Raw genomic sequence first — 18662 nt, forward strand, 5'->3', positions numbered from 1 at the left:
CCTAGAAAATTCTGAAAAGGGTCACCAGACCTCAGAACTGACTTGACGGCACACAATTATTATTATCAATGAGTAGCTAGGGCACTGTGGCATGACTATACCCATTTTTAAACTACGGTAATACTGTAGTAATTTATTGCCGCAATTAGTGCTTTAGTTTTAAAAAAAACTTCAACAAGGAGTTTTTCCTTACTCAATAAGCAACTCCTTAATATACTGAGAATTTTATCTCCATGCACAGTTTTATCTGAATTCTTACTAGACAAGGTTATCTGAAAGATAAGATGAAGCGAGAAAGATCTTTTTAAAATGTAAAAATAAATAACTTCTTTGGGAATGAGAATCTAACCAAATGCTTGTTTATTTTGGTTAAACTGTTGCCCCGAAGAGGCTGAAGCAATGTTTGTGGCTTAAGGGGCCTTGGATCCTCACTTAATAATATACTTGGCCTGAATGGTACAAACCTTTTGGATCTGCTCATCTCTGGTTTTCTTCCTCCTTCTGCTGCACTAAAATAGAGCCAGTTGCACTTTTGTAATTGAAAACTCACCTGGGGTTTGTCCTTTGAAAACAAAACACTGTTGAATCTGATCCAGAGCTGTCCTATATTTCCTCACCTCCAAGAGGTACAGAAAAAGTGCACATACATTTAGATGGGTAAAGGCAGAGTAGGAGTTCTTTTTAGAACCTGCAGATAAAATTAGAAACTCTTACACTGTCTACCTAGTTTATGTAACCTTTTGAATATAACAATAACCAGTGCGGTACAGTGGATAGAATGATGGGACTGGAACTCAGGAGTCCTGGGTTTGAATCCCTGCTCAGCCATGGAAACTCACTGGAGGTATGAAATTGGTAAAACTACTCCTTAAATATCTCACTTACCTTGAAAGCCCTAAGTCAGTTCGGACTTGATAGCACATAACAATGAATGTAATGGTTATGCTATATAATGGCAATACCACGCTGGTCAAGATCCTGGAGCTTAGTAAATCACACTAGAGTAGGTCAGTTGATTCAGAGGGAATTTGGTGAGTCCTCTCCTCTGTTCCATTGATTCAAATTGGCCGGCTCTTACTGTGATTCACAAGTTAATGCTAGAGCAGGCCCTCTACAAATGAATGGAACTTACAGAGGAGTTGACTCACCAAATCCCCATTGCTTCAGTGGGCCTACTTTAGTGCATTTTGTTACTTTAAGCAGCAGGATTTTGGCCAGTGTTTAATAACTTGTATGTCCCATTCCACTTTCAATGGCTTAATGACTGTTAAATCCTGACCTTGTGAGGAGTAACTCAATACTGGGAAGAAATCACTAGCTGAACACCATTGATGGAGTGCTCCTGTCACTTCAGTCAGTTGTATAAGCCATTTTGCCTAGGAAAGATAGGTAAAGGTAAAGGTTCCCCTTGACATTTAGTCCAGTCGTGTCAGATGTTACCTGTCTGTCATGGGTTTGGAGGGAAAGTTCCATCCTATGGGGAGTGGAAGGCGGGACATCAGGAGGAGGGGCTGTACTGTATATATATGTGATGCCTGTGTGGTGAGAGAGAGACACTGTGAGACACTGGGATGTGACGAAGCAGCAGCTGGGAAGAAGAAGCTGTTGTGGGAGTCTGTGGGTCAGACAGGGTACTTCTGTGTGTCAGAGTACCAACCTGATAGGTTCAGGTGTCTGTTGGTTAGCCAGAACTGATAGGTTCAGGGTCTGTGCTTCAAGTTAAGGGTTCTGTGTGAACCAAACTGTATGCTTGTATGAGTGAGAATAAGCCACGTTACTTTATCTTATTCACCTGATTGTTTATTTTTCCATGTGTGTATTTAAATAAACCTTATTCCTTATTTGTTTGAAAATCCATCCCTGGTCTGTGTGACTTCTTAAAGGGAATGGTTGGTGGCAGCTTAGTGTAACTGTGTGACATATCCCAGTAGGTCTGGGTTTGTCACATTGATTGGTGTCCAGCGTGTGGGATACGACTGGTCCAGTTGTCCAGTGGTCCAGCAAAGCCTTGGCAAGTGTGCCCAGAGCAAGGGGGGTCTAGTCAGGGACAGTCTGAGGCGCGTAGGTAATCTTCTAGGTGTACCTCACGGGGAGGTGCGCTAGTAGAAGAACGTGCCAACTGGGGAGACTTAGATTAAGGTGCTCTGAGGCAGCCTAGTTTTGGCGGGAAAACGCTGAGGCAAAACTGCGTAGCAACAGCGAGCTAGCTTGCCAGCTGAGAGGCCCAGCAGAGGGGGGTAGGCTCTGACTCGATACTGTTGCAACTTTAGTGCTGAAGAACAGCAGCCTAGGGAGAGCTGGTTCTGAGGCAAGAAGGAAAAAAAGTGGTCGTTTTATTTTGAGGCTTGACTTTTTAAAGCAGCCTGTTCTGGGGGGGGGGATTATGCCCTTGACTCGAAGCCAAGTGGCAGACATGAGTGAAGTGAAAGACCCCCAGATTGACCAAGGTTCTGAGGATGAATTTGGCTCAGTGCAAGGTGACAGCACAGGAGAGCAAGACCCAGAACTCAGAAAATTGATCCTAGCCCAACAGCATGAACTGAGGGTGAGGGAAATGGAGGAAAGGTTAGAGAGAGCGAGAATGGAGAGGGAAGAAAGAATGGAGAGAGAGAGAATGGCGTTTGAATTAAGAAAACTGGAACTGATGAACCAGAACAATAATAATAATAGGGATTCTGAGGGAGGCCAATTGTCTAAGGCTGACCTGAAGAAATTCCCTGTGTACCACAAGGGAGATTGTCCTGAGGTGTTCTTTTCCTTAGTGGAAAGAGCGTTTGTGGACTTCTCAGTGAGGGAAACTGAGAAGATGACCATCATGCGGTCTTTAATCAGTGGTAGCCTGGCTGAGGTTTATGCCGAGATGCCTGAGGAACTGATGAAGGATTTTGTAGAGTTTAAAAAACTGGTGTTTGCCAGACATGGGATAAATGCAGAGCAGCTGAGACAAAAATTCAGGTCCCTCACTAAAAAACCAGAACAGACTTTTACCCAAGTGGGGGCCCAATTGGTGAGGCTGCTTGAGAAATGGCTATCGCAGGAGGGAATAGAGACCTATGAGCAGCTTAAAGACTTGATAGCCCTGGAACAGTTCTATTCAGTCCTGCAGGGGGAATTGAAATTCCAGGTGAGGGAAAGGAAACCGAAATCTGTGGCAGCAGCCGCAGAGATCGCAGATTTTATTTCCCAAATAAGAAAGCCCTTGGGTGAGGGGAAATCTGTAGGTAAACCCAAAGAAACCTACAGCAAGTACTCTCAGGGACCAGGGAAAAGCCAGCAAGGGGGAGGGGCCCATGGTGAAGGGAAGCCCTCAGACATGAAACAAAGACCTCAGATTTTGGAGGGAAAACCAAAACAAGATGAGAGAGAATCAAAATACACCAGAAAATGCTATTTCTGTCAGGGAAAGGGTCATCTAATCTCAGATTGTGAGAAATTAAAGCAGCTAAAAGGAATGGTGCCTCAGAATTCTAGTGGGACCAAGCCAAAAGCTGTGTTCTGTGTCCAGAAAGAGCAAGGCTCAGTCTCACTGAGGGAGCCGGTTGCCATGACTACTCAGTCTGGAACAGCTACCTCTGCTGATCAGGCTGAGGAAAATGGTCCTCTTATAGAGGTAAAGCGCTGCTTGCTGATAAAAACAGATTCTCAGTTGTTTGAGACAGCAGGGGTGGACGTAGGAATACTTGACCGTCAGTATAGGGGGCTGCGGGACACTTGTTCCCAGGTAACCCTGTGCCATCCAGATATTATTCCTAGGGAGTTTATAATCCCAAATGAGAGCATGAAGGTGGCAGGGATTGAGGGGCAGGTAATCTCCCTGCCAGTAGCAGAGGTACCTGTCAACTTTCAAGGCTGGAGGGGAGCTTGGCGGCTAGCGATTTCATCGACTCTGCCAGCAGCCGTGCTCGTGGGAAATGACCTGGCTGAACATGTGAAACGGGTGCTAGTGATTACACGCTCACAAACCACCACAGGGACAGTTCAGGGGGGTAATGATGAGCCAGAGACGGAAGCAGAGGGGAGTTCAGAAGCTGTGGTGGAAACCTTAACCACAGACAGCAGATTTGGACAGGAGCAAAAGGCAGACGCCACTCTCCAAAAATGTTTTGAACAGGTGACTGACGCCCAGCTAACACCTGAAACCCCAGTGAGATTTCTGGAGAAAAAGGGGATTTTATATAGAGAGACCCTGAGGAATATCTCAAAAGGGGGAGATGGGATCAGAAGTCAGCTGGTGGTACCTGAAAAGTATCGCCCCATGATCTTACAAAGGGGTCACTCTGACATGTCTGCTGCACACTTAGGGGTGAAAGGGCCCCTTGATTTGATCAAGCAAGATTGGGAGCAGATCACCCAGGATGACCCACAAGACGTTGTGACTTACATAGACACCTTAATGAATGACCTAAGGAGAAATCTAGAGCTGGCAGCAGAAAACCTGCAAGCTCAGAAGGTCAGACAGAAAACATGGTATGACCACAAAGCTAGAGAGAGGCACTTTGACCCAGGGGAGGAAGTGCTTTGGCTTAGGCCCTGCAGAGAGAATAAACTGCAGCTCAAATGGGCAGGACCATATAGGGTCATTTCCAAGATGTCAGACCTGAACTACCTAATAGAGCAGGAGGAGAACCAAGCAAGGAGGGTGGTTCATGTGAATGCCCTAAAACCCTACTACAGAGGGGAACAGAGGGTTCTATTCACGATAAAAGCAGCTGAGAGCAAGGAAGCTGAGTTACCCTTCTGGGAGGGTAGAGGGGAAGTAAAATACAACCCAGAGGAGGTAAAGATCAGTCCTGCACTCACCCAAGACCAGCAGCAAGAACTAGAAATGCTGCTTAGTAAATATCAACAGGTGTTTTCCAACAAGCCGGGGATAGTGAAGGGAGTGATGCATCGGATCCACACAGGGGATGCACCCCCGCAGGCAGTATCCCCATACCGAGTAACGGGACCCTATAGGGACAAGGTGCGGAAGGAGCTGGACGAGATGCTTAGGGAGAACATAATCGTCCCCTCTTCTAGTCCTTGGTCCTCTCCGATAGTCCTTGTGGACAAGCCTGATGGGAGCATTAGGTTTTGTGTTGATTACAGGAAATTAAACCGTGTAACCACTCCTGATGCCTACCCAATGCCCAGGCTAGACAACCTGATTGAAACCATAGGGGGTTGTCGGTTCATCTCATCATTGGACCTGGTAAAGGGATATTGGCAATTAAGAATTGATCCCAGGGATCAAGAAAAAACTGCCTTTTGCAGCCCTTTTGGTCTCTATGAGTTTCGAGTCCTGAGCTTTGGTCTCAGAAATGCACCAGCCACATTCCAAAGGCTGATGGACCAGACCTTGGCAGGGCTCAGTGACTTTACAGTGGCCTACATTGACGACATAGGGATCTTCAGTAATACCTGGGAAGATCACCTGATACACCTGGAGTTAGTGCTGCAGAGGTTAAGTGCAGCAGGGCTAACAGTAAAGGCCAGCAAGTGTCAGCTGGGTAGCCCAGAAATAAAATACTTGGGTCACATGGTAGGGGGAGGAATGATAAAACCCCTGGAGGCCAAAATAGAAGCTGTTCGTGATTGGCCTAGACCCAACACCAAGAAAAAGGTCAAATCATTTCTTGGGTTGGTGGGCTACTACAGAAAGTTCATCCCGAGGTTTAGCGAGATTGCGGCTCCGCTGACCGATCTGACGAAGAAGAAGGCTGATGACCGCATCCCGTGGACCAGCGACTGTGAGGCGGCGTTCCAGAGGTTGAAGGAGGCGTTAATCAACTATCCTGTCCTGCGGGCTCCAGACTTCGACCGGGAGTTCATCATCTACACCGATGCGTCTAACAGCGGCGTAGGAGCAGTTCTGTGCCAGGAGGATGAGAATGGTGACCAACATCCAGTGTCCTACCTGAGTAGGAAACTTCAAAAAGGTGAGAGACATTTGGCAACTGTGGAGAAGGAGTGTTTGGCCATAGTCTACGCGATCCAGAAGGCCAAGCCTTACATCTGGGGAAGACATTTTATTCTGTGTACTGACCATTCACCATTGCAATGGTTAAAGACAATGAAAACCCACAATAGCAAACTTATGAGGTGGGCTTTAAATCTACAGGACTATGACTTTGAAGTGAAGGTGGTCAGAGGGTCAGTGAACTGTGTTGCTGACGCCTTATCAAGAAGACCTGAAGAATGAAGACGGCGAAAGAACATGGACTATATGTATATAATGATGACAAAAAGTAAAATGTACCTGGTTTTGAATTGGTTTGTATGAATAAAGGTAAATTGATGTAATGTTAATGGTAAATGTTTAAATGCATAATTGCTATGGTTTAACTTAGAGTGTAAGGATGAGTAAGTATTATATGGTATGTATAACTGTTGTTGTGTATTTTATACAGGTTGTTTTTTTGGTGAAAAGCACGTTAGCTTTCCCCCTACAAAACAACTTATAAAGAGGGGAGGTGTTACATACAGCACTGATGTTACCTGTCTGTCATGGGTTTGGAGGGAAAGTTCCATCCTATGGGGAGTGGAAGGCGGGACATCAGGAGGAGGGGCTGTACTGTATATATATGTGATGCCTGTGTGGTGAGAGAGAGACACTGTGAGACACTGGGATGTGACGAAGCAGCAGCTGGGAAGAAGAAGCTGTTGTGGGAGTCTGTGGGTCAGACAGGGTACTTCTGTGTGTCAGAGTACCAACCTGATAGGTTCAGGTGTCTGTTGGTTAGCCAGAACTGATAGGTTCAGGGTCTGTGCTTCAAGTTAAGGGTTCTGTGTGAACCAAACTGTATGCTTGTATGAGTGAGAATAAGCCACGTTACTTTATCTTATTCACCTGATTGTTTATTTTTCCATGTGTGTATTTAAATAAACCTTATTCCTTATTTGTTTGAAAATCCATCCCTGGTCTGTGTGACTTCTTAAAGGGAATGGTTGGTGGCAGCTTAGTGTAACTGTGTGACATATCCCAGTAGGTCTGGGTTTGTCACACTGAACACCATTGATGGAGTGCTCCTGTCACTTCAGTCAGTTGTATAAGCCATTTTGCCTAGGAAAGATAGGTAAAGGTAAAGGTTCCCCTTGACATTTAGTCCAGTCGTGTCAGACTCCAGGGCGCAGTGCTCGTCTCAGTTTCCAAGCCGTAGAGCCAGCGTTTGTCCATAGACAGTTTCTGTGGTCACGTGGCCAGCGCGACTAGACATGGAATGCCATTTCCTCCCCACCGTGGTGGTACCTATTTATCTACTCGCATTTTTATATGGTTTCAAACTGCTAGGTTGGCAGGAGCTGGGACAAGCGATGGGAGCTCACTCAGTTGCGTGGATTCGATCTTATGACTGCTGGTCTTCTGACCTTGCAGCACAGAGGCTTCTGCGGTTTAACCCACAGCGCCACCACACCCCTAGGAAAGATAGCCCAGTACAAATTAAATTAAATTAAATTAAATTATTCATACTAAATGTATATGTGAGAATCAGTGGGGTGTAGTGGATAGAGAAGTGGAGTCCGGAGATATGGATTCAAATCCCTATTTAGCCATGAAAATTCACAAGGTGGTAATAGTGGTAGTGGTAAAACTACTTCTTAAATATCTCACATAGTTTAAAAATGCTATTGCGTTGAGTTCAGTTTTTAGGATCACCATAAATCAGATGTAACTTGATAGTGCGAAGGCTAATTATATACATCTTGCATATGAGGTTTTTTTTTAATATTTAGGTTTTACAAAGAACTTTAAGAACAAGTATTAGTATGACAGAAGAGAAGGAGATGGGCCAGTGTTAAAAGAAGTTATGGCAAGGTGATTATTAAGAGTAGGGCCAAGAAGGGGGATTGAAACCAAGAGGAAGGGGGACAAAGCTGAGCAGAACACTTGACATTCTTTCGTCTCATTACTGGAAATCTTGCTCTGAGTATTTGAATTTTTTTAAAGAATTGGCTGTATGTTTCTTTAGTATTGCTGCAAATAGGAGAATAGGAGAATAGGAGAAACATTTCTTTTAAAATCATGTCAAAATTACGAGTCTCAGTATGTTTAATTCCCTCATTTTGTTCCTTTATATTGGCTATAAGCTATAAATTACATATGCCCCAAACAGAGGCAAACTACCAAATTAGATTGCTGTGTTACACTTTCATATATTCATATATTTATATTCAAGGGAATATGAATCCAAAATTTCAGATTGAATTTGTGAGTGTGTTGCATTTTTTAAATAGTCAAACTATTCTTCTGCATGAATTGACTTCTGCTTGGAGTGCAAGATATGAATGAATGAATGAATGAATGAATGAATGAATGAATGAATGAATGAATTTGATCCATGTTGACTTGCAACTGGAAATAGTGGTCTGCTCCCCCCACTAGAATTAGTTTATTCTAAATCGTGCCTTGGAAGGACCAGGTAATTAATGCACCTTCATAGTGGAGACCAAGAATTCCCAGCAGAGCCCAGTTTCATTCCTTTTAATCTTTTGGAGTGGTGAGTAAGGGGAGTGTCTGGAGCTCAGCATAAAAGCCAGGAGAGACTGTGGTGCTACCTGTGCTTTGGCCTCTGCAGAGAGAGCTCTCTGGGTAAAGGTGCCGCTTCTCCTCACTCCCTTTCTCAAACTGGACCCCCAAGAAGCTTTTGTCTGCGTACTCCATGCACGTCTGGGCCTGCTATTCCCACATGGGGCACTCTCCCTTGGCAAAGTCCCACCATTCAGCAATGGTGGCTGAAAGAACCTGGGCTAATTATGCAGGGCTGGAAATTACCACTTTGCTGTGTGCTCCTGCTGCTGGGTCTGTTTGTTCATGAGCTGTGTTTAGTGGGAACAAAGCCCCCCCCCCCCCGCTGAGCAAGTCCAGACCCAAGTGTGAAGCTACAGGTAGAAGCTTAAAATAAAGGGGGTAATTACCAATGTCTCCAGGTGAAAGCCCCATTAAACTTCAATAGCCCAGTATAGCCTGGGGTGTGGAATAGGGGAGAATCCCTCTACCCAAATAAACGATCCCCCCCCAGGCAATTAAGGGAAAATAATTTCTCCCAGTGAAGGGAGTAGTGAGCTGCTGCTTAGGAATTGTGGCTTTTCTCTCTCCCTTGTTTGTCATTGGGTAGGGAAACAAAAATGCCTTCATTGAGTAGGGAGGGAAGATTCCCACATATAGACCCTAACCTCCCTTCTTGTTAATGACTTGAATGTACCTAGCAGGGAGCTAGGGAGAGAGAGAACAAATAACCCACAAAAAAGGAATAGTTGGAGCTTTACACCTGAGCAAGCTTTGAAAAAAAAAACTAGCCATGCTATTCATTGCCTCTGTAAGGTGCATGTGTGTGTGTGGGCAGTGGGACCCATCTGAGCAGTAGAACGGGAATTGTGTTCTTTGTCCATAAAACCATTGAAGCCTTGGAACAATTCGCATTCCCCTCTCTTGTCTACTGGGTAGCTGCTGGAACTGCTGTAAATGTGAGTGGAGACAAAGGATTTTTTGTGTGACATATTCAATCCTACCTAATGGCCAGAATGAACTTTTCTGTAACTTTTGCCACCGAGTGGAGAGCATGTCAGGCCGTCTATATTTTATCCAGACATTCCTTTCCTTCAGGTTTCCTTATAAACTGTGTATGGAGGAGTTGGTTTTTTGGGGTGGGGTGGGGGGGTTGGAGAGTACATGTGTAGTAAAAAAAAGATGACAACTCAGTCTTTGTAATTAAGGCTATAATGAAGACTGTTCGGTATTGTAGACTCTAATGGCCTGTTTCTCAGAAACTAACATGCAGACAGATATAAGAGTAGTATCTTGGACCATAGTTTGAAATTTCTGTAGTAGATAAGATGAGATACTGGACTGTCAGTATTTAGAATATTCTAACAATTTTGAACAATCATTCTTATAAAGGGGAATTATATCACTGGCCTCGCTTTCAGCAATCAGGCTTTTAACATATTTTCTCTCTGTTTTAATATGAGCAAGGTGCAAACACTTCTATGTATTCCTTCCTCATCTCACCATAATTGTGTTTATGTTGAGCTGCTTTGCTTCTGGAAATGACTGTACAGTATTTGAAGGCATCATGAATGGACATCAAGTTCATGCATACCCCTTTTGTCTCCTCCTCTGGTGCAGCCATGAGGAAATGTTATTATCAGCTTTTGTTTTAAACAAACTGTTTTTAATTTCATTTGAACCAGAGTAATTGTTAGCAGGTTTAAACCATTACTTATTTGAACAAATTAAAGCATAGCTTCTAAGTGACTGTACCAATTTGAACAAACAACTGTTAAAAAAACATAAACAGATCTTACAGATGGCTTTCTGTCTGCATTAGATAAAGGAGGAAACCAGGAGTCTGAACCTAAGATCAGGCCTAGCTACATTTAATTAAGTCAATGTCTGAACCCAAACCAGCCTACAAACAATGGCTTTTTGAAACCTGTCAAACTAGGATTGAGAGACGTGGTTTAAACTTGCTTACAAACCAGTGTTTCTGCTAACTGTGGTTTACTGTTGTTTCTGAACTCTCAGACCAAATTTAGGGCCATTCGTTCACTCAAGACATTGCTGCACTATAGAAATGGAAGTGAGTTTATAAAACTGAGTTCTAAACAGATGTGAAAGAAAAGCAGACAAGCTGTTTCCAATTACTGTATAGCTTTCTTACGTGTATGAAAGTTTAAACTAAAGTGTGGATTCTTAATTGTGGTTACCATAGCGCATAGTTTTGTATCACAGGACTAGAATGAATTTCTGTAGGCATGTATGGAAAATAGACCAGTATGTTTAATCCTACAACTCAAGAGTAAATGCAAGAGCACTGTGCAGTTTACTGTGATTTATCTTTTTTTTGGCAATTGAAATATGGTTTTCCAGCAACAATTTCTGAGTCTTTTATATGTTATTTTTTTTAAAGTCATAAGTTCAACAGGCAATAAGCTAGGGTGGTTTTTAAGAGATGTATGCATGCATCAGACTGTGTAAGGCCAGTTTGTTCTGGTTTTCCACCTCATTTATATCATTTTACTGCATAGAATTCAAACCTAGTCTCAGAATTGAATGCTCAAGTCTTCAAGATACTAAGTAAAAGCCTAGTTTCATGATATTTCTCCCATCCATTAATTCATTGGAAATGTATTTAAAATATTTTCTTTAGCCAAGCGGTAGGTTGCTGGCCCTTGCACAACAAACCACCTATAGTTTCTTAAGACTTTATTACTAAGTAAAAGGTCTGTAACAAAAATGGCTGTAGAAATGTGCTTATGTAAAATGACAGTTTTTATGCAAGGTCCCACAGTGGCCTTTACCAAGATTTAAACTTAGGTTGTTTGGGAATACAGTAGGATCCCCATTGCCGCAGGATCTGTATCCCTGGTTTCACTTAACCTGTGATTTATCATAGCTCTCTATACAACATATAAGAAGATGGGCCTTGTGGACTTTGTCCCACCTCCTTGTATGTTGTATATAGGGTTTGCTACGATCAGTGGTTTGAGGCGGTTGCAGTAGATCATGAAATGGATCCTCTGTGGATATGGATGTCCTACTGTACTAAAGCAGCTGCACAGAAAGACTTGGTTCAAAAGTAACACTAAACCATAGTTTAGTGCTAAGTCAAAGATTCCTATGCCTGCTCCAATCCTTGTTCTTTGCATGCTCTGCCTTTCTTTGGAGGTACTGTAATAGCTAACCATAGGTTGCCGTTATAACAAAACAGGGTAAAACAGGATTGCAAATACAATTGAAACCATGAATGCCAGATATGCAGTCCAATTATAGTTTTTGAAGTCATGGGCCAGGGCGTGGACTCACCTCCCTCTATTACCATCTCCACTCAAGAACTGGAGGTTGATCATGACTTTGTGTACCTTGGCTCAATGATTGGTGTCGAGCTGGATAAACACATTGGCAAAGCAGCTACCATGTTCTCTAGACTCACAAAGAGAGTATGGCTTAATAAGAAGCTGATGGCATATACCAAGATCCAGGTCTATAGAGCCTGTGTCCTGAGTACACTCCTGTACTGCAGTGAGTCCTGGACCCTTTGTGTATAGCAGGAGAGGAAGCTGAACACGTTCCATATGTGTTGTCTTGGATGCATTTTTGGTATCACCTGCCAGGACAAATTCACAAATAGAGTAGTCCTAGAACGAACTGGAATTTTTAGCATGTATACAATACTGAAACAGTGATGTCTGTGTTGGCTTGGGCATGTTGTGAGAATGACTGATGGCTGGATTCCAAAAGATCTCCTGTATGGAGAATTAGTGCAGGGAAATCACCCCAGAGGGAGACCATAGCTGTGATAGAAGGATATCTGCAAGCGGGATCTGAAGGGCTTAGGAATGGACCTCAACAGAAGGGACATCCTGACGTCTGAGCTTTCAGCCTGGAGGCAGGTGGTGCATCATGGCCTCTCCCATTTTGAAAAGACCCTTGTCCAGCAGGCCGAGGCAAAGAGGCAGTCCTGAAACCAGCAAAATCAGGGAGTTGGACAAAAGACAGACTGTATTTGTCTTCAGTGTGGAAGGGACTGTCACTCTCGAATTGGCCTTCTCAGCCTCACTAGACTCTGTTCCAAGTCCTCCATACAGAGCATGTTACCATAGTCTCTTGAGACTGAAGAATGCCTACACACACAGTCTGACAAACTATGGTTTGCCATTAAATAAAAATCTATATTATAGAGGATCAAAAAGATTCCGGGAAGGAATAACAGCAGATAATGCTGTATGTACATATTGTCCCAAATCATGGTTTGGCATTATGACTGAAATGGCTTGTTGTCTATACCTTGCAATTAAAAAAAACAAATAAAATAACTCAACTATAGACATCTGGATACTTTGGCCTCCATGACCCCATCTTGAACTGTTTGGGCCTCATGGCTAACTACAAGTGTTAGAATTAAAAGGATTGCTTGAGACCTATTGTTATTGATGACATATACAGTTGACATAACAAATTCTCTTGTTATGTAGCAAATGTTATACCTGTCCAGCATGCTGGCATCCTCTTCCCTCTTCCATGAAATGCTGAAGTAGGTAAAGGTGGTAGGAAAGCTAGTTATAGAAATGTCTGCCTGGAAATGTTTTAAGTATTCTAGCTGTACTGCCTGGGATTTTGTATACAAAAACAGACTAGAGCTTGATCTCCTGCATTTCTTACCAGACTAAATAATGGAGAAGGGAAAATACTTTGGAGGACTAATTTGAAAACATTATGTGGATGCTTATATGAACTGTTTCTGTCTGTTTGGGTTGTATTTTATATTCAGAAAACAGTTCTTGGCTTAGTAGAAGATATGGCATTTAGAACTTGCTGGATTTTTAAATAAGTTCAGAACTGGGAATTTACTTCTGCATTTAATTACTGTGATTTCTGTTCCTCAGGAATTGATTCTGTGATACTTAAAATCTGCACAACAGAAAATAGATTTAACAAAAAAAAAAAATCCAGCCATGGAGAGATCATCACACATTTCTCACCTTTGGACCCACATAAAAACCTAATGCGGTCTGCTTGATAAATGTGAGCAGTTTTTCTGACCCTGGATTCTGCTTGATCTGTTTAAAATAAGGCTAGACAAACATTTCATAACTTTTACCTTCTGATCCCCCCCCCCCGAATCTCTAGAAGTCAGGTCTAATTTTTAAGCATTTGAGTACTTGGTCTCCTCAGAGTCCCCCTCTCAAACTCTGTTTAAAAAGTTCTAGTGGGACAAATTCAATACATACCAATATTTGTATCAGAGGCAGAAGGTGATTATTTGGACCAGTAACTCATACTTTGAAAGAGTGAGGCAGCTGGGGCCTGAACCTCAGCCCTCAGTGTGAGGTATCTCTGTTCTAACCTCTCTTTAGAAATATGGCTTTTCCTACATCTCACAATGCTCTTCTCAGTGTGAAATGCAAATATCCACTTCCTATGGGCTAATTTTTCAACCAGGGTGGGAGACAGCACATACATGAATTATTGGTATCCTTCTGTGCCTCTGTTGTTGGTACTCCATACCAGGTCCTTCTGGGAGGGGGAATACTGTAAATCCTAGAAACAGACTATCTCCATGACCAACATTTGTTCTCTTCTAAACATTGAATGTATCCATGAGAGCACCTAGGGAGACCAGGCCAAGTCCTTCTGTAACTTCTCTGTGTACAATTTATGATGCATGCCTGAAGAGCATTTACTTTTAGGCTGACTGAGGTCTATGAAAATAGCACCATAGTGCTATTTAGATCTCTGTGTGTAAAGACTTTCAGAGAGCAGTGGCTAATAAGCTCATTGTCCATAGCTCTACTAATGCAATGGACTTGCCCATTTGCCTCCCCTTTTGAGAAATAAATTAACATTTAAAAACCCTCAGCACCTGAAGCTGCAGAGCCCAGTTAGTCTTCACTAGATAGTAAAAGGAGATGTAGTTTGGATTATGGAGTTCACTAGCAAAACTGGGGAAGATGAAGAATTGCATGGAAAGGAAAAGCCAAGGCAAGGGGGGGGGGCAGCATCTGGCTCTTCAGGTGTTGTCGGACAGCAATTCTCATCAGCTATAGCCAGCAACACAAGCAGTGAAGGATGATGGTAGTGGTAGTCAAACAGTATCTTGAGGGCTAAAGGTTATTCATCCTTTAGCAAAGGGCTTCAATTGCAAAATGTTGACAGAATAGCAGAGAAAGAGGAGTTGGAGCAAAAGTGAGTTAAACAGATTGAGGGCTACGGGCAGAGTTGAAAGATTCTGGAACAGAGCTGGGAAAGCAGTTAGGATTAAATTGAAACCAAGAATTAGCCCTGCTGGTCTCCGTTGGTTAGTACCTTTATTAGGGGCAACCAACATTCCACAAAAGTGTGCAGCCTTTTGAGTTCTCCAGAACTCAACAGGCTACGTATGAAAGCTATGATCTGGGGAAGGAAACAGAAAAGTCCAAAAATCTGGCCTATAGGAAATTTGGTTCTATAGGAAAATAGTCCGAAGATGGGAATTGCAGTCTGAATGATTCATTGATGTTGTAAACATAAGGTAACATCTGGCCATGAGTATTGGCATGAAGAGTCAATGATTGCACTCCATTTCTGTTTGTTAAATTTGTATCTCTGTCTTCCTCTTAGGAATTCAAAGTGATATGTTAGGTAGTATACGCTGCTGTCATATATGCACTGGCAACTAACCTCTAGATCAAATGGCTGTTTGCTCCATATCAGACTGAATCTGGTGACAACTCAATTGGTTAAAAATTCAGCACCGTGGCTGCACCATAGTTTGGACTTCCTTATACTGTATGGATGTTCAGTAGTGTTGGTATGGTGTGGGTCTAGGCTATCTTAAAAAGTATATTAAGATCTTTACTATGCATAAAGATCTTGCTTGTTTTCTTGTTATAAACAAGGCTGATGTCTAGCTGGAATGAGGCTTTCTTGGTTTGTTTGGAATCTTCTGTCTTGTGATGTCCAGCTCTTGTTCTGTTGCTGGTTTTTTAAAAGGAATCCCAGTGTTTTATTTCATCAGGCTTTGAAGGAACATGTCATTTTCATTCGGGTGTGTTGTGATGTGTTGATATTTTGATCTGCTGTTTATTTTATGTGGGTGGGGAGGACAGATTTTGCATGTATGAAAATTACCATTTTGTAGTGGAGAATTTGCATTTTATTTTAATTGGGGGAAGAGTCCATCAACCAGCAAAAGATATGGATCTGCATTCTGAAAGAGCATGCATTCTGAAAGTGAGTCTAGGGATTTCAGAATCCATCTCTAGGGATTTCAGCATTTATTAATATCAGGGCAGTTTAGAAAGGATGTGTCGGGTATTCTGTACATCTTGGTGTGAAAATTCTAAGGACTGTTTCATACATTTCACTCAGGGGTTGGGAGACTTATTTCAGCATTTCCAGCAGCATTAATTCAAGATGTGGGGCACCTCACCTACACTCCATCATTTCTTGTGGCTGTCTGGAGCTAGTATGGACAGCGTAATCATCCTGCATTTATCATTAGGGAAAATGGTAAAATGGTTTGCTGTTGCCTGAGGTACCTCTTATGCCACCATCTGTGTCCTACAGGAACCCTAGGGAGTCTTGACTTTTGGTCATAGGTTACTGCTTTATTTCATAAAAGGTTGGATTTCTTGCACAGTAAACCTTATCTATCCTGACTCGCATTAGTTTATTATCCTGGTTCTTGGGTCATTTGCTACCTCACTATTCTAATTGGACATGCCAGGAATCAGCCTGAGATCTTCTGTATGCAATCTTGTATTCTATTACAGTTCTCCCTTCAGCAACAACAATGCTTTGGCAGCACATATACAGAGTGATACAGAGAAGATTAGCATGGCCCCTGTACGACATGCAAATTTGTGAAGTGTTCCATATTTTTCAAGTGCTGGATAGCTCAGAGGTTTAGGTCTCCAGCTGCAGAGCCAAAGGTTGGGAGTTCGATTCCCCATTGGGCCTCCTTGACAGGGGCTGGACTCGATGATCCATAGGGCCCCTTCTGTCTCTGCAGTTCTAAAATGATGATGATGAAAAGAAGATGAAATAAGAACCGGGGTTAAGGGCAGCAGACCCCCGTGTAGTTCAAAATCCATATATAGTTCTTATGCCCTTCAAAACATAACTACAGTGCTTAAACAATTGATTTCCAGAGAGAGGAAGAGAGAGAGAGAACAGATTAGTTTACCATGTTAACTGTGCAGCATGTCCCAATACCCTCCCGAGCTGCCATGTAACACTACCATGCCAGAAGAGGTGGCTGCCTGGGCTACCGCCATTGGATCAGGCGCTGCAACACCACCACTAACAGGGGTCTCAGTAAGTCTCATACCCACCTTTCTCAGGCCACTTCCTGGAGACAAATAGTAACACTGAGTGACTGAGTGACTGAGTGACTGAGTGACTGACTGACTGACTGACTGACTGACTGACTGTATGTATGTATGTATGTATGTATGTATGTATGTATGTATGTATGTATGTATGTATGTATGTATGTATGTATTTATGTATGTATGTATGTATGTATGTATGTATGTATGTATGTATGTATGTATGTATGTTTCCCCCAAAATAAGACAGGGTCTTATATTAATTTTTGCTCCTTATTTTCATGGGATGTTTCAATTTTTTCCATGTACAACAATCTACATTTATTCAAATATAGTCATGACATCTTCTGGCGGCTGCACAATGGCGGAGGGCAGGGTTTCACTTAACTAGGGCTTATTTTGGGGTAGGGCTTATATGATGGGCATCTTGAAAAATCATACTAGGGTTTATTTTCAAGTTAGGTCATTTTCGGGAAACAGGGTCGGTCGGTCGGTCGGTCGGTCGGTCGGTCGGTCGGTCGGTCGGTCGGTCGGTCGGTCGGTCGGTCGGTCGGTCGGTCGGTCGGTCGGTCGGTCTGTCTGTCTGTCTTTATTTATTTATTTATTTATTTATTTATTTATTTATTTATTTATTTATTTATTTATAAAAATCTGCATATAAAATGTGCTGCTTGGACCTATGCAATTCAAGGTAGAAGTGTACTTTGCTATGATACAGTTTAAAATTAGTGAGTGTCACAAAAAGCACATATAATGACCAGTGTCTCATTTAAAACTTGCTTTGTGAACTGTCTTAAGCATGTGAAAGGGCTGTGTACCAACCAGAGCTCTTCCTGCTTAGTCCACAAATTGATGGAGTGTAAATATCACATATGTATCCATTAGTTTTTGTATGCGAGTGTATCCAAAGCAGGTGTTTGATAGATTTGCTGTATAACTAAAATAAAATAAAAATAGCTGGTGAGTGCAAATGCAAAGAAAACCTGGGATGCGTGTGTATGTATCTGTGTGTGCTTTAGCCTCCTTGTTCCAAAGTTTGCCTGCTGTTCTCCCTCTTTGTATTATCATTCCATGGGGTTGGGAATACCATGATTGCCTCCTAGTGTCTAGTTTGACTATTTGTTTGACTCCTGTCGGACTCTTATGTAATGTTTATGCATATAGCAGAATGATATAGACCCAGGAGCAGTGATATAGACCCAGGAGCATTAGAATGGACTGCAGTAGTTTAGGTTTGAAACAGGGTAGGGATTACATTTCTAAATACTTCAGATTCCTTACATATGGGAAAAAAATCCATTCTGACATGATGTGTCCTTTGTTTATATTTGTTGGTAGTGTATGTATGCATTTTAAAAAACAACCTGTATACTCTACTGGCAGCATGTCCATTCTATCCCTGTTAATTCTGACATGTCTGTATTTTGGGAAGGTGTTGTTTGTTGTAGCTGGTTAAAACTTAATTGTTATTTTATAAATAACACTGTTTCTGTGTTTACTGTAATTCTTTAGAGTCCATGTCTCATGCCTTCTTGCCATCTCTTACTGTTTTTTTTCAGTTCATGATCTTATGTGAGAATGTGGAAAGCTGGACTTGGTCAAAGGTAGCTAGATTGGTGACAGTTTCATTTGTCACATGTGTAAAGAAGTATTTTCAGGAAAATGAGCTTAGTTTTCTCACTGGTCAACCATCTTTGGGTATTTGTACATAGTTGGAAATGCTTCATGATTGTAGACACGGCTTGAGACCATCTGCTGTGAAGTGCCCACCTTTCTCCTGCTCTTTGCAATGTTGCTACTGTTGGGGGCCCTCCTCCCATCACGTTCCAGCAAGGGGGACGCTGCAAGTTTGTGTGACCTTAGCACTAAAT

General features: G+C 42.4%; 1 protein-coding gene and 1 pseudogene across 1 annotated transcript in view; both read left to right on the forward strand.

Annotated features, from left to right (window-relative positions):
* FBXW4 (F-box and WD repeat domain containing 4) overlaps positions 1-18662 on the forward strand; it is a 98384-nt gene that overhangs the window by 44341 nt on the left and 35381 nt on the right. The window lies entirely within an intron of this gene.
* Positions 16254-16343, forward strand: LOC140706250 (U6 spliceosomal RNA; annotated as a pseudogene).

The sequence above is a fragment of the Pogona vitticeps genome, chromosome 3, assembly GCF_051106095.1.
Source record: "Pogona vitticeps strain Pit_001003342236 chromosome 3, PviZW2.1, whole genome shotgun sequence".
Classification (NCBI taxonomy): Eukaryota; Metazoa; Chordata; class Lepidosauria; order Squamata; family Agamidae; genus Pogona; species Pogona vitticeps.